The sequence below is a fragment of the Macaca fascicularis genome, chromosome 2 (genome assembly GCF_037993035.2).
Source record: "Macaca fascicularis isolate 582-1 chromosome 2, T2T-MFA8v1.1".
Classification (NCBI taxonomy): Eukaryota; Metazoa; Chordata; class Mammalia; order Primates; family Cercopithecidae; genus Macaca; species Macaca fascicularis.
Window position 1 is genome coordinate 74,417,735 of NC_088376.1, and position 13,140 is coordinate 74,430,874.

The 13,140-nt window shown below is 35.5% G+C and overlaps 1 non-coding gene across 1 annotated transcript; it reads right to left on the minus strand.

Moving 5' to 3' along the window:
* Window positions 1-10,856: 10,856 nt before the first annotated feature.
* On the minus strand, window positions 10,857-10,918 carry LOC123572044 (U7 small nuclear RNA). The gene has a single exon (XR_006696386.1). It is a non-coding gene; the product is annotated as a U7 small nuclear RNA (small nuclear RNA).
* Between the last annotated feature and the right edge of the window lie 2,222 nt (window positions 10,919-13,140).

The window sequence follows — 13,140 nt, forward strand, 5'->3', positions numbered from 1 at the left end:
TTTTCCACTCTTAGTGACTTTCAGGAGATTACTATGTGCCAAGTTGTGTTATTGCATTGAAACGGGTGTGATAATTAAAATAGAAGCCAGTCTCTCAGGCAGCACCTGGAAAGTTGGAAGGTTAGATATGTGTTCCAGCTTCTTCTTTTCTTGTACAGAAGCTGAGGACTAAATTTTATCTACCTCTTACTCACCTTAGGCCAAGGAGATGATCCATGGCTAATGCCATGGAAAAATAGCATGGAATAACAGCCATAGACTTGTGCAAGTTTAAAAATCACCTTTTGTTCTCTCTGCCCTAGGAGACTCAGGAATTTAGAGCCCATCAACTTCCAAGGTTAAGTGACTTAGTAGCCAGAACCTTGAGTTGGGGCTATAACCATGGGTACTTGATGTGTGCAGAAACTTCTATCACAAAGAGTTTGCAGACCTAGCTTTTTCACTGAAACAAGCCAGAGAGGAAGGTGTGGGGAGTGCCTACTCTCCTATTCAGCTTTGCAAAGGCCACACAACCTCCTCCTAGGAAAAATCTGCAGCCTGGATTTATCACTGGAGCATTCCAGTGAAGAAGTCACAGGGAGTGCCCATCCTCCTTTTCAGCTTCATTGAGGTCTCACATTCTCCTTCCAGAGGGAGACTTCTAGGCTGGGGTTACCACTGCAGCAAGCTAAAGAAGAAGATAAAAATAGTGCCCTCCTGTTTAGGCTTGAGGAAGCTAATTTATGTATTTATTTTCTATATAGCCTCCCAGGTTCAGGCTTTTTTGAGTCACGACCAGAAAGAAGAGCAGAAAAAGTGTACATCCTAACCTTTCCAGAAAGAAGTTGAAAGCCAGAATAATCATAGAGTCTATGGCTGCTGAAACTGCAGTTCAACTTGCCCCCTAGCCCCAGCTCCATTCTTCGTATTTCAGGAAAATTCTTTGGTACACTCCCTTCTTCTCCTTAAGAAAGGTGACTTAAGAGCCAAACTCTCTGTCGGGTACCATAAAAGTTGGAGTGGTATAAACTATATGTGTAGTACAGATCCCTCCCCTCACAGGAAGAAGTTGGGAGTTGGGTTTTCTTCTCTGATTGTAAGGCATTGTGCTAAAGATCTGATTTGTACTCAAGTGCATTTTCACTTTCCCTATGCATTTTCTTTGAATGGGGGTAGACAGAGTTTCACTCTATCACTCAGGCTAGAGTACAGTGGCATGATCTTGATCCACTGCAACCTCCACCTCTCTGGTTCAAGCAATTTTCCTGCCTCAGCTTCCTGAGTAGCTGGAATTACAAACATGCACCACCATGCCCAGCTAATTATTGTATTTTTGGCCAGAGATGTGGTTTTGCCATGTTGGCCAGGCTTGTCTCCAACTCCTGGCCTCATGTGATCTCCCTCAGCCTCCCAAAGTGCTGGGATTACAGGCATAAGCCATCATTCTCAGTGTTTTCCCTATGCATTTTGATTTGAATATTTTCCCAGTCATTTACTGTACAAGTCTTTCAACTAGATTTTGACTCTCAGTGAAAGGATCCTTATGTAGGTGTTTACCCTTTGTGTCCATTGAAGGAGGAGTACTCAAGAACTTCCTATTCTGCCATGTTGCTGATATCATTCTACATTTTTAATAGAAAGCTCTTTGTGACTAGTAGTGACAATCAAAAGAAAATAAAAGCTAACATTGAAAGAGTTCTTCTTCTAAATTTGTAAATGTGGCCATAATCCATCTAAGTTAAGGGGGGAAAATAGAAAAAAAAATAATGCCATGGCTGTAAAACCTATGATGTACCAAGGAGCAAAGACAACTAGACTGCTAATTGTTAATTTTAAATGATGCTACTAATTCCGAATTAGTGTCTAATTTTTAGCAGCTGTTCACACTTTTTAAAGGAGAAAGTCCATTTATGAACTGAAGTCCAATACTGGCATGAGAAATGCTACATGTATACATTCAAAGGAATTCTCAGAGAAAAGCAAAACCCTATTAGATATTTTTAAATAAGGGAATATGTGACCTTTAAATGTCAAGTGGGGTGATAACTTCAATTTGGCACATATAATATGTTTTGTGACTTTATAACTTTTCAGAATATTTTAAAAATAAACTTTTAGATTTTTAAAATGTTGAATTATAGTAAGTAAAACTATAATTAAATTCTACATTGTATTGTTTTCATATGTATTTATCATATTAAAAATGCTAAAAGCTCTACAGATCTGAAAATATAGTTTTCTACTTTATACTTACCTTTGAAGTAATGTTGGATTATGCAAGATTGCATTATATGGTATTCATAAATGTATTCCTTTCATAAATGTTGCATTTCTCGTATTTTATTTTATCTTATTCTGTCCATACATATTTACAATTAGTCAATGTGTGAAACTTAAGTTTCCATACCCTGATATTTTTCATAGAAGTTCATTTTAGACTTCATATAAGATGAAATTAATCTATGGTGTAGCAATTCCTATGCATGACATTCTGTCTCATGTATATCTTCTAGAACATAGGTATAGAAAAATCTTTGAAATATAATTGCTCTCTACTGACTATCTAAATTTTGTGGAGGGATACATTAAAAAGAGAAAAGGAATAAACTGTGTAGTCTAGCTAATAAAATTACTATAAACCATATCTTTCTCATACTACTTTTTCTATAAAAGGAAAATCAGGAAATGTAGAATAAAACATCATGCATTTTAATTTTACTAATTATAAATATCAGAAAATTTTCTCTAGTTTTCTTTTTGAGAGTTTTATTTAAACTACTATTTTAAAAACTTTCTCTTCTATTATGTGCCATGACAACATTTTCTTCAGCTAGTTTTTACCAAATTTATTAAGATATATATATATAAAATATATAGCCGGGCGCGGTGGCTCAAGCCTGTAATCCCAGCACTTTGGGAGGCCGAGACGGGCGGATCACGAGGTCAGGAGATCGAGACCATCCTGGCGAACACGGTGAAACCCCGTCTCTACTAAAAAATACAAAAACTAGCCGGGCGAAGTGGCGGGCGCCTGTGGTCCCAGCTACTCGGGAGGCTGAGGCAGGAGAATGGCGTAAACCCGGGAGGCGGAGCTTGCAGTGAGCTGAGATCTGGCCACTGCACTCCAGCCTGGGCGACAGAGCCAGACTCAGTCTCAAAAAAAAAAAAAAAAAAAAAAAAATATATATATATATATATATATAAAATATATAATATGTAGTAAAATGAACATAGTTAAAGCATCCAATGTGATAAATTTTAACATATGTATACATTTATGAGACCTTTACCATCTGAAGGATACCTGTTAATTTTCCAAGTTTCCTCTGGCCCCACTGTAGTTCTTTTCTTTCTGTTCTCTCAGTCTTCTGGCTCATGTAATACCCTGGCACAACTGATCTGCTTTCTGTCACTATAGATAAGCTGAATTTTTTAGAATTTTTATGTGTGTGTGTGTGTATATACATATATATATATAGAGAGAGAGAGAGAGTTTTTTTAAAAAGTAAGGGAAAATAAGATAAGGATATGTGTGTGTGTATATATATGTGTGTGTATATATATATATATATTCTGCATGCATATATATATAGCCTGCATATATATATATATACACACACACACACAAGTCACACACATGCCTGTGTGTGTGTGTGTGTGTGTCTGGCATGCTTTACTCAAAATAATTATTCTGAGAGCCATCAATGTCATGTAATTGCATGTATCAATAGTTGTTTTTTTATTGCATAGTAATATTGTTTAATATAACCCATAGTAATATTGTTTGCATATAACCCATTTTGATTGCCTATTCATTGGTTGATGGGTACTTGGATTGTCTCCAGTTTTTGGTTACACAATTAAACTGTGCTGAACATTAGTTTATATTTCTTTCCTTTCATTTCACTTTCCAATATGATTTTACTGTAATTACCTGGAATGAAATAGCAGATTCACATGAAAGCTGTAGGATTAACTTTTTAAGAGTACAAAACTGGTTTTTAAAGTGTTTCAACCATTTTACATTCACATTGTATGAGTTCCATTTTCTCATTATTGTCACCACCATGTATAAGAAGATTTTTTTAATTTCAGTCATTCTTATATATTGATATTGATATATATTTTAGATCATATTTTTTATTCCCAAGTGTGTGATGATGTTGAGCATATATTTGAATACTTCTTTGATATCTGTATGTCTTCTTTGGTGACTATATAAATTTTTGCTGAGTATTCAAGTTGGACTACTTATTTTCCTATTATTTCCTATGAAAACATATTCACATATTTGAATATATAGTTTCTTTATTGAATTGTCTTTGCAACTTCTCTAGAAAAAAACCAAACCTGTATTTGTTGAAATTAGGTATGGTGATCTTCCAAACACATTCTTTGAATTTTTGGACTCATCTAAATCCTTTGCATTTCTATATAAATTTAAGAATCAATTTATATTAAAATGAAAAATCTTACATAGTTTTGTTTCGAATTGCACTGAACCCACAGTTAAATATGAGATAGTTGATATGTTAACAATATTGAGTGTTTTAATCAATATATCTGGTGTATATCTTAATTTGTCCCTATGTGGAGAACTAAGGAACATAATGAAGCTGGTTGGCTGCTTCTAAGTTCACTGGACAAAGTGATGAAAGAAAATGATGAACTCAGAGATTCTATCTCCCAGCTTCAGAAGCAGATACTGAGCCTCAAATTTGCTAAAATTGCCCAGAGTGAGGGTCTTATCTCCAGTAGAGAAAGAGCTGAGATTGTGAAAAACAGACACAAGTTCTCATCATGCGAGTGACTGACCTGCAACAAAAAGTGCATGCACAGCCTTGCCAGGTGTCTATTTTTGAAGTGAGGGTATTGATTGGAAAAGAATGGAACCCTGCAACTTGGGATGGGAAATTGTGGGAGGACACCAATGAAAATGGGGACACTGCATTTTTAAACTCTGGTGAACCTTTTTTGCCTGAAGAAACAACTTCCCCATCCCCTGTAGTCACAACATCCCCTCCCTGACCCATGCTGCCATCAGATTTCCATCTTTGTCTGAGGAGATAAACTCTGAACTGCCTGAGGCAACAGTGATGGTTTCCCCTGAGGCAGTTGCCAGGCAAGATAATGTTGATTCTCCTCAGCAGCCACCCCCAATACTCCTGTTTCCTTCTAGACTTCCTCCATCATGGAAAGGGAAGAGGTTTGTCCTCATTGAAATAGATATTAACTCTAGGTATGGGCTTGCCTATTCTGCAGCCAATGCTTCTGCCAAGACTACCATCTGTGGACTCACAGAATGCCTTATCCACCATCATGGTATTCCACACAGCATTGCCTCTGACCAAGGCACCTGCTGTATGGTATTTGTCCATTTCTTAAGCAATGCTTTGCAGTTATATTGAGCAGTTAATACACATAATTATGTATTTCAAAGTATTAAAAATTTCCAATGATATTGTAACTTTTTTCAATCTAGAATATTTTGCCATTTCATCCTAAGTAATTACCATGAAGTCATATTGGAGAGTGAAATGATTAAAAAACATGTTAACTAATGTTTAACACAGTTTAATTGTATGACCCCAAACTGGAATCAATCCAAATATACTACAATGTAGTAATACAGTTTATTTTGTATAACAATCTTCTATACTGCACCCTTACTATTTCACTTATTAGTTCTAGCAGCATTTTTGCACACGTCATAAGATTTTTTTATATAAATAATTGTGTCTTCTACAAATAAAGACAAATTTATTTATTTATTTATTTATTTTCAATGTAGATTAATTTTACTTGTTTATTTTATTGGATTGGCTAGAGTTTTCAGTATAATGTTGAATGGAAATGACAACATTAGACATTCTTATTGTGTTTCTTATCTTTGAGAGAAAGCATTTTGTTAAGTCTAGATTTTTCACAGATGTTCTTTAACAAGTCCATGAAGTTTTCTCTTTTTTTATTGGCTAATACATATTTTTATAAATTTCTGTTAAAAGATGTTGGCTTATGGCAAATATTTTTCTACTTCTAGCTTTTTTTCTCTTTTTAGTCTTCTAAAATGGAGGAATACATTGTTTAAATTTTAATGCACACTCAGTACTGTATTCCTGGGATAAAACTTACTTGTTGATGACGTACTTATTCTTTTGTATATCGTTAAATTAAAATTTCAAACACAGTTTGTTAAGAATATTTCCATCTATGTTTATTCGGATTATTGGTCTATAATTTCTTGAATTGCAATGGTTTGTTTGACATTAAAGTAATGTTTCATAAAATGAGTTAGCTGCTATTCCAGGTTCATTTTATGAAACATTCGTTTATAAATTGAATGAAGCATGATTTTGTAATTATTTGATTTTCAGTTAATTCTAATTTAAATAATTTTAAAAATATGTGTAGATTTGTATTTTCAAATTCAGTATATGTTCTTTTTATAGGAGTTAAATAATGCTTATTTTTTTATTTTTATTTATTTATTTTTGAGGTGGTGTATCACACTGTCGCCCAGGCTGGAGTGCAGTGGTGCGATCTCGGCTCACTGCAAGCTCCGCCTCCCGGGTTCACGCCATTCTCCTGCCTCAGCCTCCGGAGTAGCTGGGACTGCAGGCACCCTCCACCACGCCTGGCTAATTTTTGTATTTTTAGTAGAGAGGAGGTCTCACCGTGTTAGTCAGGATGATCTTGATCTCCTGACCTCGTGATTTCGCCTGCCTCCGCCTCCCAAAGTGCTGGGATTACAGGCGTGAGCCACCACGCCCGGCCATAATGTGTTCTTATTAAACATGAATGGGTATATAATATACACCAATTTGGGAAATTTTATACAAATATTTATTAGCTCAGGCTAGTTAATATGTTATTTAGATGTTTTCAATACTTTATCTGTGAATAAGAGCTATGTGAACATATTTGGCTTATTGAGGTTTTGACAATTTCTGTACTTTTCAGCTAAATTTCATACTATTACATCTAAAAAAACATTTTATATTGTGCATCAATTTGGGCATCTCATATTTTTAATTGTTGAAATTATGCATTTCTAAATGATATAATGTGTGTTTATCCCTAATAATTTTGTTAACCCAGAATATTATTTTTTAAAAATGTAAATATAGGCCAGGTGCGATGGCTCATGCCTGTAATCCCAGCACTTTTGGAGGCCAAGGAGGGTGGATCACAAGATCAGGAGTTCAAGACCAGCGTGACCAATATGGCGAAATCCTGGCTGTACTAAAACTACAAAAATTAGCCATATATGGTGGCAGGCACCTGTAGTCCCAGCTATTCGGGAGGCTGAGGCAGGAGAATTGCTTCAACCCGGGAGGCGGAGGTTACAGTGAGCCAAGATCGTGCCACTGCACTCCAGCCTGGGTAACAAAGTGAGACTGTCTCAAAAAAAAAGAAAAATGTAAATATAGCTATATCAGCATACTTTTTGATATAATGTGGCCAGTCTGTTTTCTTACATTTTTCTGTTTTTATTTATTTACTTTAAAAATAATGTGTGGGTACATAGTGGGTGTATGTATTTACAGGATACATGAGATGTTTTGATACAGCCATGCAATTTGAAATAAATACATCATGGAGAATGGGGTATGCATCCCTTCAAGCATTTATACTTTGAGATACAAATAATCCAATTACATTATTTCAGTTATTTGAAAATATACAATTAAGTTATTATTCAATATAATCACCCTATTGTGCTGTCAAACAGTAGGTCTTATTGATTTTTTCTACTTTTTTGTAACCATTAATTATTCCCACCTCTCCCTCCGACATCCAGCACCATTTTCAGCCTCTGATAACCGTTCTTCTACTCTCTATATTCATGGTTTCAACTGATTTGATTTTTAAACCCCCAAATAAGTGAGAACACAAAATGTTCATTTTTCTGTGCCTGGTTTATTTTATGTAACATAATGATCTCAGGTACTAACCATGCTGTTGCAATGGACTGGATGCCCCTCTTTTTTATGGCTGAATACTACTCCATTGTGTATATGTATCACATTTTCTTTATCCATTCATCTGTTGATGGACACTTAGGTTACATCCAATTCTTAACTATTGTAAGTGCTGCAACAAACCTGAGTGTGCAGATATTTATTTGATATACTGATTTGCTTTATTTTGAGTATAGACCCAATGGTGGGATAGCTGAATTATATGGTCTCAATTTTTAGGTTTTTGAGCAATCTCCATACTGTTCTCCATAGTGATTGTACTGACTTATATTCCCACCAATAGTGTACAAGGGTCACCTATTCTCCATATCCTTACCAATGTATGCTATTACCTACCTGTCTTTTGGATGTAAGCCTTTCCAACTGGGGAAAGATAGTATCTCATTGTAGATTTTTGCATTTCTCTCATTATGAGGTTGAGCCCCTTGTCACATGCATGTTTACCATTTGTATGTCTTCTTTTGAGAAATGTCTATTCAAATCTTTTGTCAATTTTTTATCAGATTATTATATATTTTTTTCCTATAGAGTCGTTTGATCCCCTTATATATTCTGGTTATTAATTCCTTGTCAGATGGGTAGTTTGCATATATTTTCTCCCATTCTATGCATCGTCTCTTGATTTTGTTGATTATTTCCTATGCTGTATGAGAAGAGAGTGAAAGTATTCTAGAATGAATACGAGAAGACGAGTATGAAAAATTAAATTACCATGAGTATGGAGAAAGGGCAGCATTCCACACCAATTGTGGAAGAGAACTGTGGGCCTGAAGAATAATCTGTAAGTTTGATACCATTAAATAGTAACAAAATCTCTTTATTTCATAATTACCTATAGAGTATACATGTATAGTTTTGGGTTTGGTAAATATTCCCCTAACTGATGGCATACACATTAAAGTGAAATATTTGTAAGAAAAAAATCAAATATTTATTTGAACATTATATTTTAACATGAAAGCCAAATAAAAAGTGTTAAAAGCAGAAGATATAATATAATATATAATGTCCTCTAAGTAACTTTCAAATATTAAAAAAAAGATAGTTTGAAACTTTTTAAAAAGGTTTAATGCTAAACTTTGTAAAGAGGTATTATTTTATCATTTATGTCTTCAAAATTTTTTTCAAAATATTTCTCGAAGTTTTATATTTATACTTTGTAAGTTTATGAAGACACAGTCAAGATTCCAGGGAAAATGATTATTGACAGATCACTAACCTTAAAATGATGAGCTATAGTTTACAGAGATTGGATGCAAATAATCTTCTTAGTTGATATTGACCACAATTCCATCAGTTTTTGTTACAATTATGAATCAGTTTTTCAAACAATCCCCAAGAGAAAGAAGGGAGGGAGGGAGAGAGAGAGAGAGAGAGAGGGAGAGGGAGAGAAGGAGAGAGAGAGGAAGGAAGGAAGGAAGGAAGGAAGGAAGGAAGGAAGGAAGGAAGGAAGGAAGGAAGGAAAGGAGGGAGGGAGGGAGGGAGGGAGGAAAGAAGGGGAAGGGGAGGAGAAGGGGAAGGGGAAGGGAGGGAGGAAGGAAGGGGAAGGGGAATGGGAAGGGGAAGAGAGGGAGGAAGAAAGGAAGACAGGAAGACATCAATTTCTCCAAGACACTAAACTATTGATTTCTGGTGCTTAAATTGTCACAAAATTTGCAACAGAAAGCTACTAATGCAATATATCTCTGGTCAATATGTAGCACAGGCAGATGTTTTCACTCCTACCCCCCAACCAAAAAAAAAAAAATACTGATGCCAGAGCCTATTTTACCATGTATGATAAGGTAACTAGAAGTTTGTTTCACTTTCATTTCAAAATGTTATTTTCTATTTTTTTCTATGTAACCCAGTTGGATCTGGTCACTTTCTGGTTGACTTTCAAAATGCAATGATTTACCTCACTATAATGTTTGTCTTAGCCAATTACATTATTTTTGGTAGGAAGTCATGGACTTGGGTGTCAATAATTGCTTTCAGGAAGTCGCAGATGAGAGAGAAATGAACAGGAATAAAAGCATAAATTGTGAAGAAACTATGTGGACCTCACTTGTAAATTTGCAGAAGAATTGTCCACAAGGTAATGATTAGAATCATATACATTATTTTGTTGAAATAAAAACATTCTGAAAAGTTTCTGATATATAGAATTTGCTCGTAAACATTTGCTTAATTAAATTGACCAGAAGGTAAACACAGTGGCTGGAAGACATTTAAAAAATACTCATGCAACACATTAAAATAAATAGAAACTTTAGGAAACTTGGGACTAATTATGGTATTTGTAACAATGAACTTACTTTAAAATGTATACATTTTGTTTTCTCATTAAATCTGGAAATTAAGCGGGCACAGAATGATGTAAGGAATAATGAACATTATCAAAATATGGATTCAACTCTTCACAGCAAAACATGCAATTTAAAGATAAACCTCACAGAGACTTATACTGAAAAAAAAAAGTGCTTTGCAACGAAAAACATAAGAAAGAAGGCTGGTCCGAATATGGGCTAGTCTGACGTTGATGATACTGTGCAGCATTTTATATTAGGATTCAATGTGGCTAGTCACGTCAACTTTAATACATTCAAAGCTGTTATAAATCAGGAAGCCATCTAAACTCTAGGAGAGAAAAAGGTATACCTCAGCTATTGGTAAAATGTTCTTAGGATTCCGTTTGCATGTTTATCTCTCTAAATTTGAAAAAGCTGGAGAGTCTTTATTGGATCCACATATGAGCTGAACCTCTCATCTGTGCATACAGCTTACAGCCTATAAGCTTACAGCCTATATTTCTATATTCCAGAAATGGTTGCTGGTAGACATATCTTTGAGGGTTTATCACGTTTGACCCTCAAAGAACATTTGGTTGTGTCTACCTTTTATTTTTTCTCCATGGGGGATTTTCTGGTGAAAACGGGAAAACCTACTAGACAAATTGTGAAAGAACTATTAAAGAGCCATAACACTCAGGCTGTGTCTTTTTGATCAGTCTGCTTCTAGGGCACTTATTTCAAGACTTTGAAATAGAAGGATCTGGTGTATAGAAATGCTTGAGTTTTGAACATTGATTTTGTATCCTGAGACTTCGCTGAAGTTCCTTATCAGCTTACAAGATTTTGGGCTGAGTCAATGAGGTTTTCTAAATATACAATCCTGTCATCTGCAAACTGAGACAATTCGACTCCCTCTCTTCCTATTTGAATACATATCATTTCTCTTGCCTGATTTCCCTGGCCAGAACTTCCAATACTGTGTTGAATAGTAGTGATGAGAGAGGGCATCCTTGTCTTGGGCTGGTTTTCAAAGGGAATGCTTACAGCTTTTGCCCATTAAGTATAATATTGGCTATAGGTCTGTCATAAATAACTCTTACTATTTTGAGATATGTTCCATCAATACCTCATTTATTTAGAATTTTTAACATGAAAGGATGTTGAATTTTATCAAAGGTCTTTTTTGCATCTATTGAGATAATCATGTAATCTTGTCATTGCTTTTGTTTATGTGATGGATTACGTTTATTGATTTGTATATGTTGAACCAGCCTTGCATTCTAAGGATGAAGCCAACTTGATCATGTTGGATAAGCTTTTTTGATGTGCTGCTGAATTCAGTTTGCCAGTATTTTATTGAGGATTTTCCCATAGATGTTCTTTCAGGGATATTGGCCTGAATTTTTTTTTTTTTCCATCTCTGCCAGGTTTTGCTATCAGGATGATGATGGCCTCAAAAAATGAGTTAGGGAGGAGTCCCTATTTTTCTGTTGTTTGGAAGAGTTTCAGAAGGAATGGTGCCAGCTCCTCTTTGTACCTCTACTAGAATTTGGCTGTAAGTCCATCTGGTCCTGGGCTTTTTTTGGTTGTTAGGCTGTTAATTACTGTCTCAATTTCAGAACTTGTTATTGGTCTCTTCAGGGATTTGACTTCTTCCTGGTTTAGTCTTGGGAGGGTTTATGTGTTCAGGAATTTATCCATTTCTTCTAGATTTCCTAGTTTATTTGCATAGAGGTGTTTGGAGTATTCGCTGATGTTAGTTTGTATTACTGTGGGATCAGTGGTGAAATCATGTCCTTTGTAGGGACATGGATGAAGCCAGAAGCCATCATTCCCAGCAAGCAAACACAGACACAGAAAATCAAACACTGCATGTTCTCACTCATAAGTAGGAGTTGAACGATGAGAACACATGGACACAGGGAGGGGAACATCATGCACAAGGTCTTGTGGGAGAGTGGGAAGCAAGGGAAGGGAGAATATTAGGACAAATACCTAATGCATGTGGGGCTTAAAACCTACATGACAGGCTGATAGGTGCCACAAATCACCATGGGACATGTATACCTATGTAACAAACCTGTACGTTCTGCACACTTATCCCAGAAATTAAAATAAATTAAAAAAATTAAAAAACAAATAGAGGGATCTGACCTCTAATCTTTTCCTCCTTTGCTTGCTGAGATTGCAGGAATGCTATGGCTTGTCATTCAGAGGCTTTTTGCTTGATTGTTAGACCCTGAACTTGTGCAGCTTAAGAGTTGTAAATGTGTGTGAAACGGAGATAGTCTGGTTGTTATGCTGAGTTTTCCATCTCTTTCTTCTCATCAAGATCTTGCCCTTCATTCTACACTTTTGTATTTCAACCCCAAAAGAATACTGGTGTGTCCATTGGTTTCACTGTACCTAGCAGAGTCCCTCTGTCTAGGAAAAGTTCAGATTTTAAGCCTTAAGTGACTTAAGTCCAGATCCACAAATACACTTATGGAAAAAAAAAATGTTACCTCAGAATGTCATTTCAGCTGTCTTCCATAATCCCCTCACCAGAAAGTTGGCCCCTCCTGTCTTGGAGGCTTCAATATTTCTGTGATGTTTTTACATAGATGTTCTTAATGCAGCTTTTCTAGTTTTTTTTTTTCTTCTGGGGCACTAAATCTACTTCATTCTGTTTTACTATTGGTATCCCAACATATCTGTTTATAAAATAAAAAATATAGATTAATATACAGAAAATTTGATAACATATGCAACCATCTCAATGTTTTTATAGTGTTTTCTACCAGAAAGTGGCACATAACCAATGTCTGTTGTTGCCTTTGACTGCAGAGTGAGAGTGATAATCTGTTCCTGTTTGCCTGGGACTTGTGAGGTTCTCAGGATGCTGGACATTCAGTGGTACAGCAGTA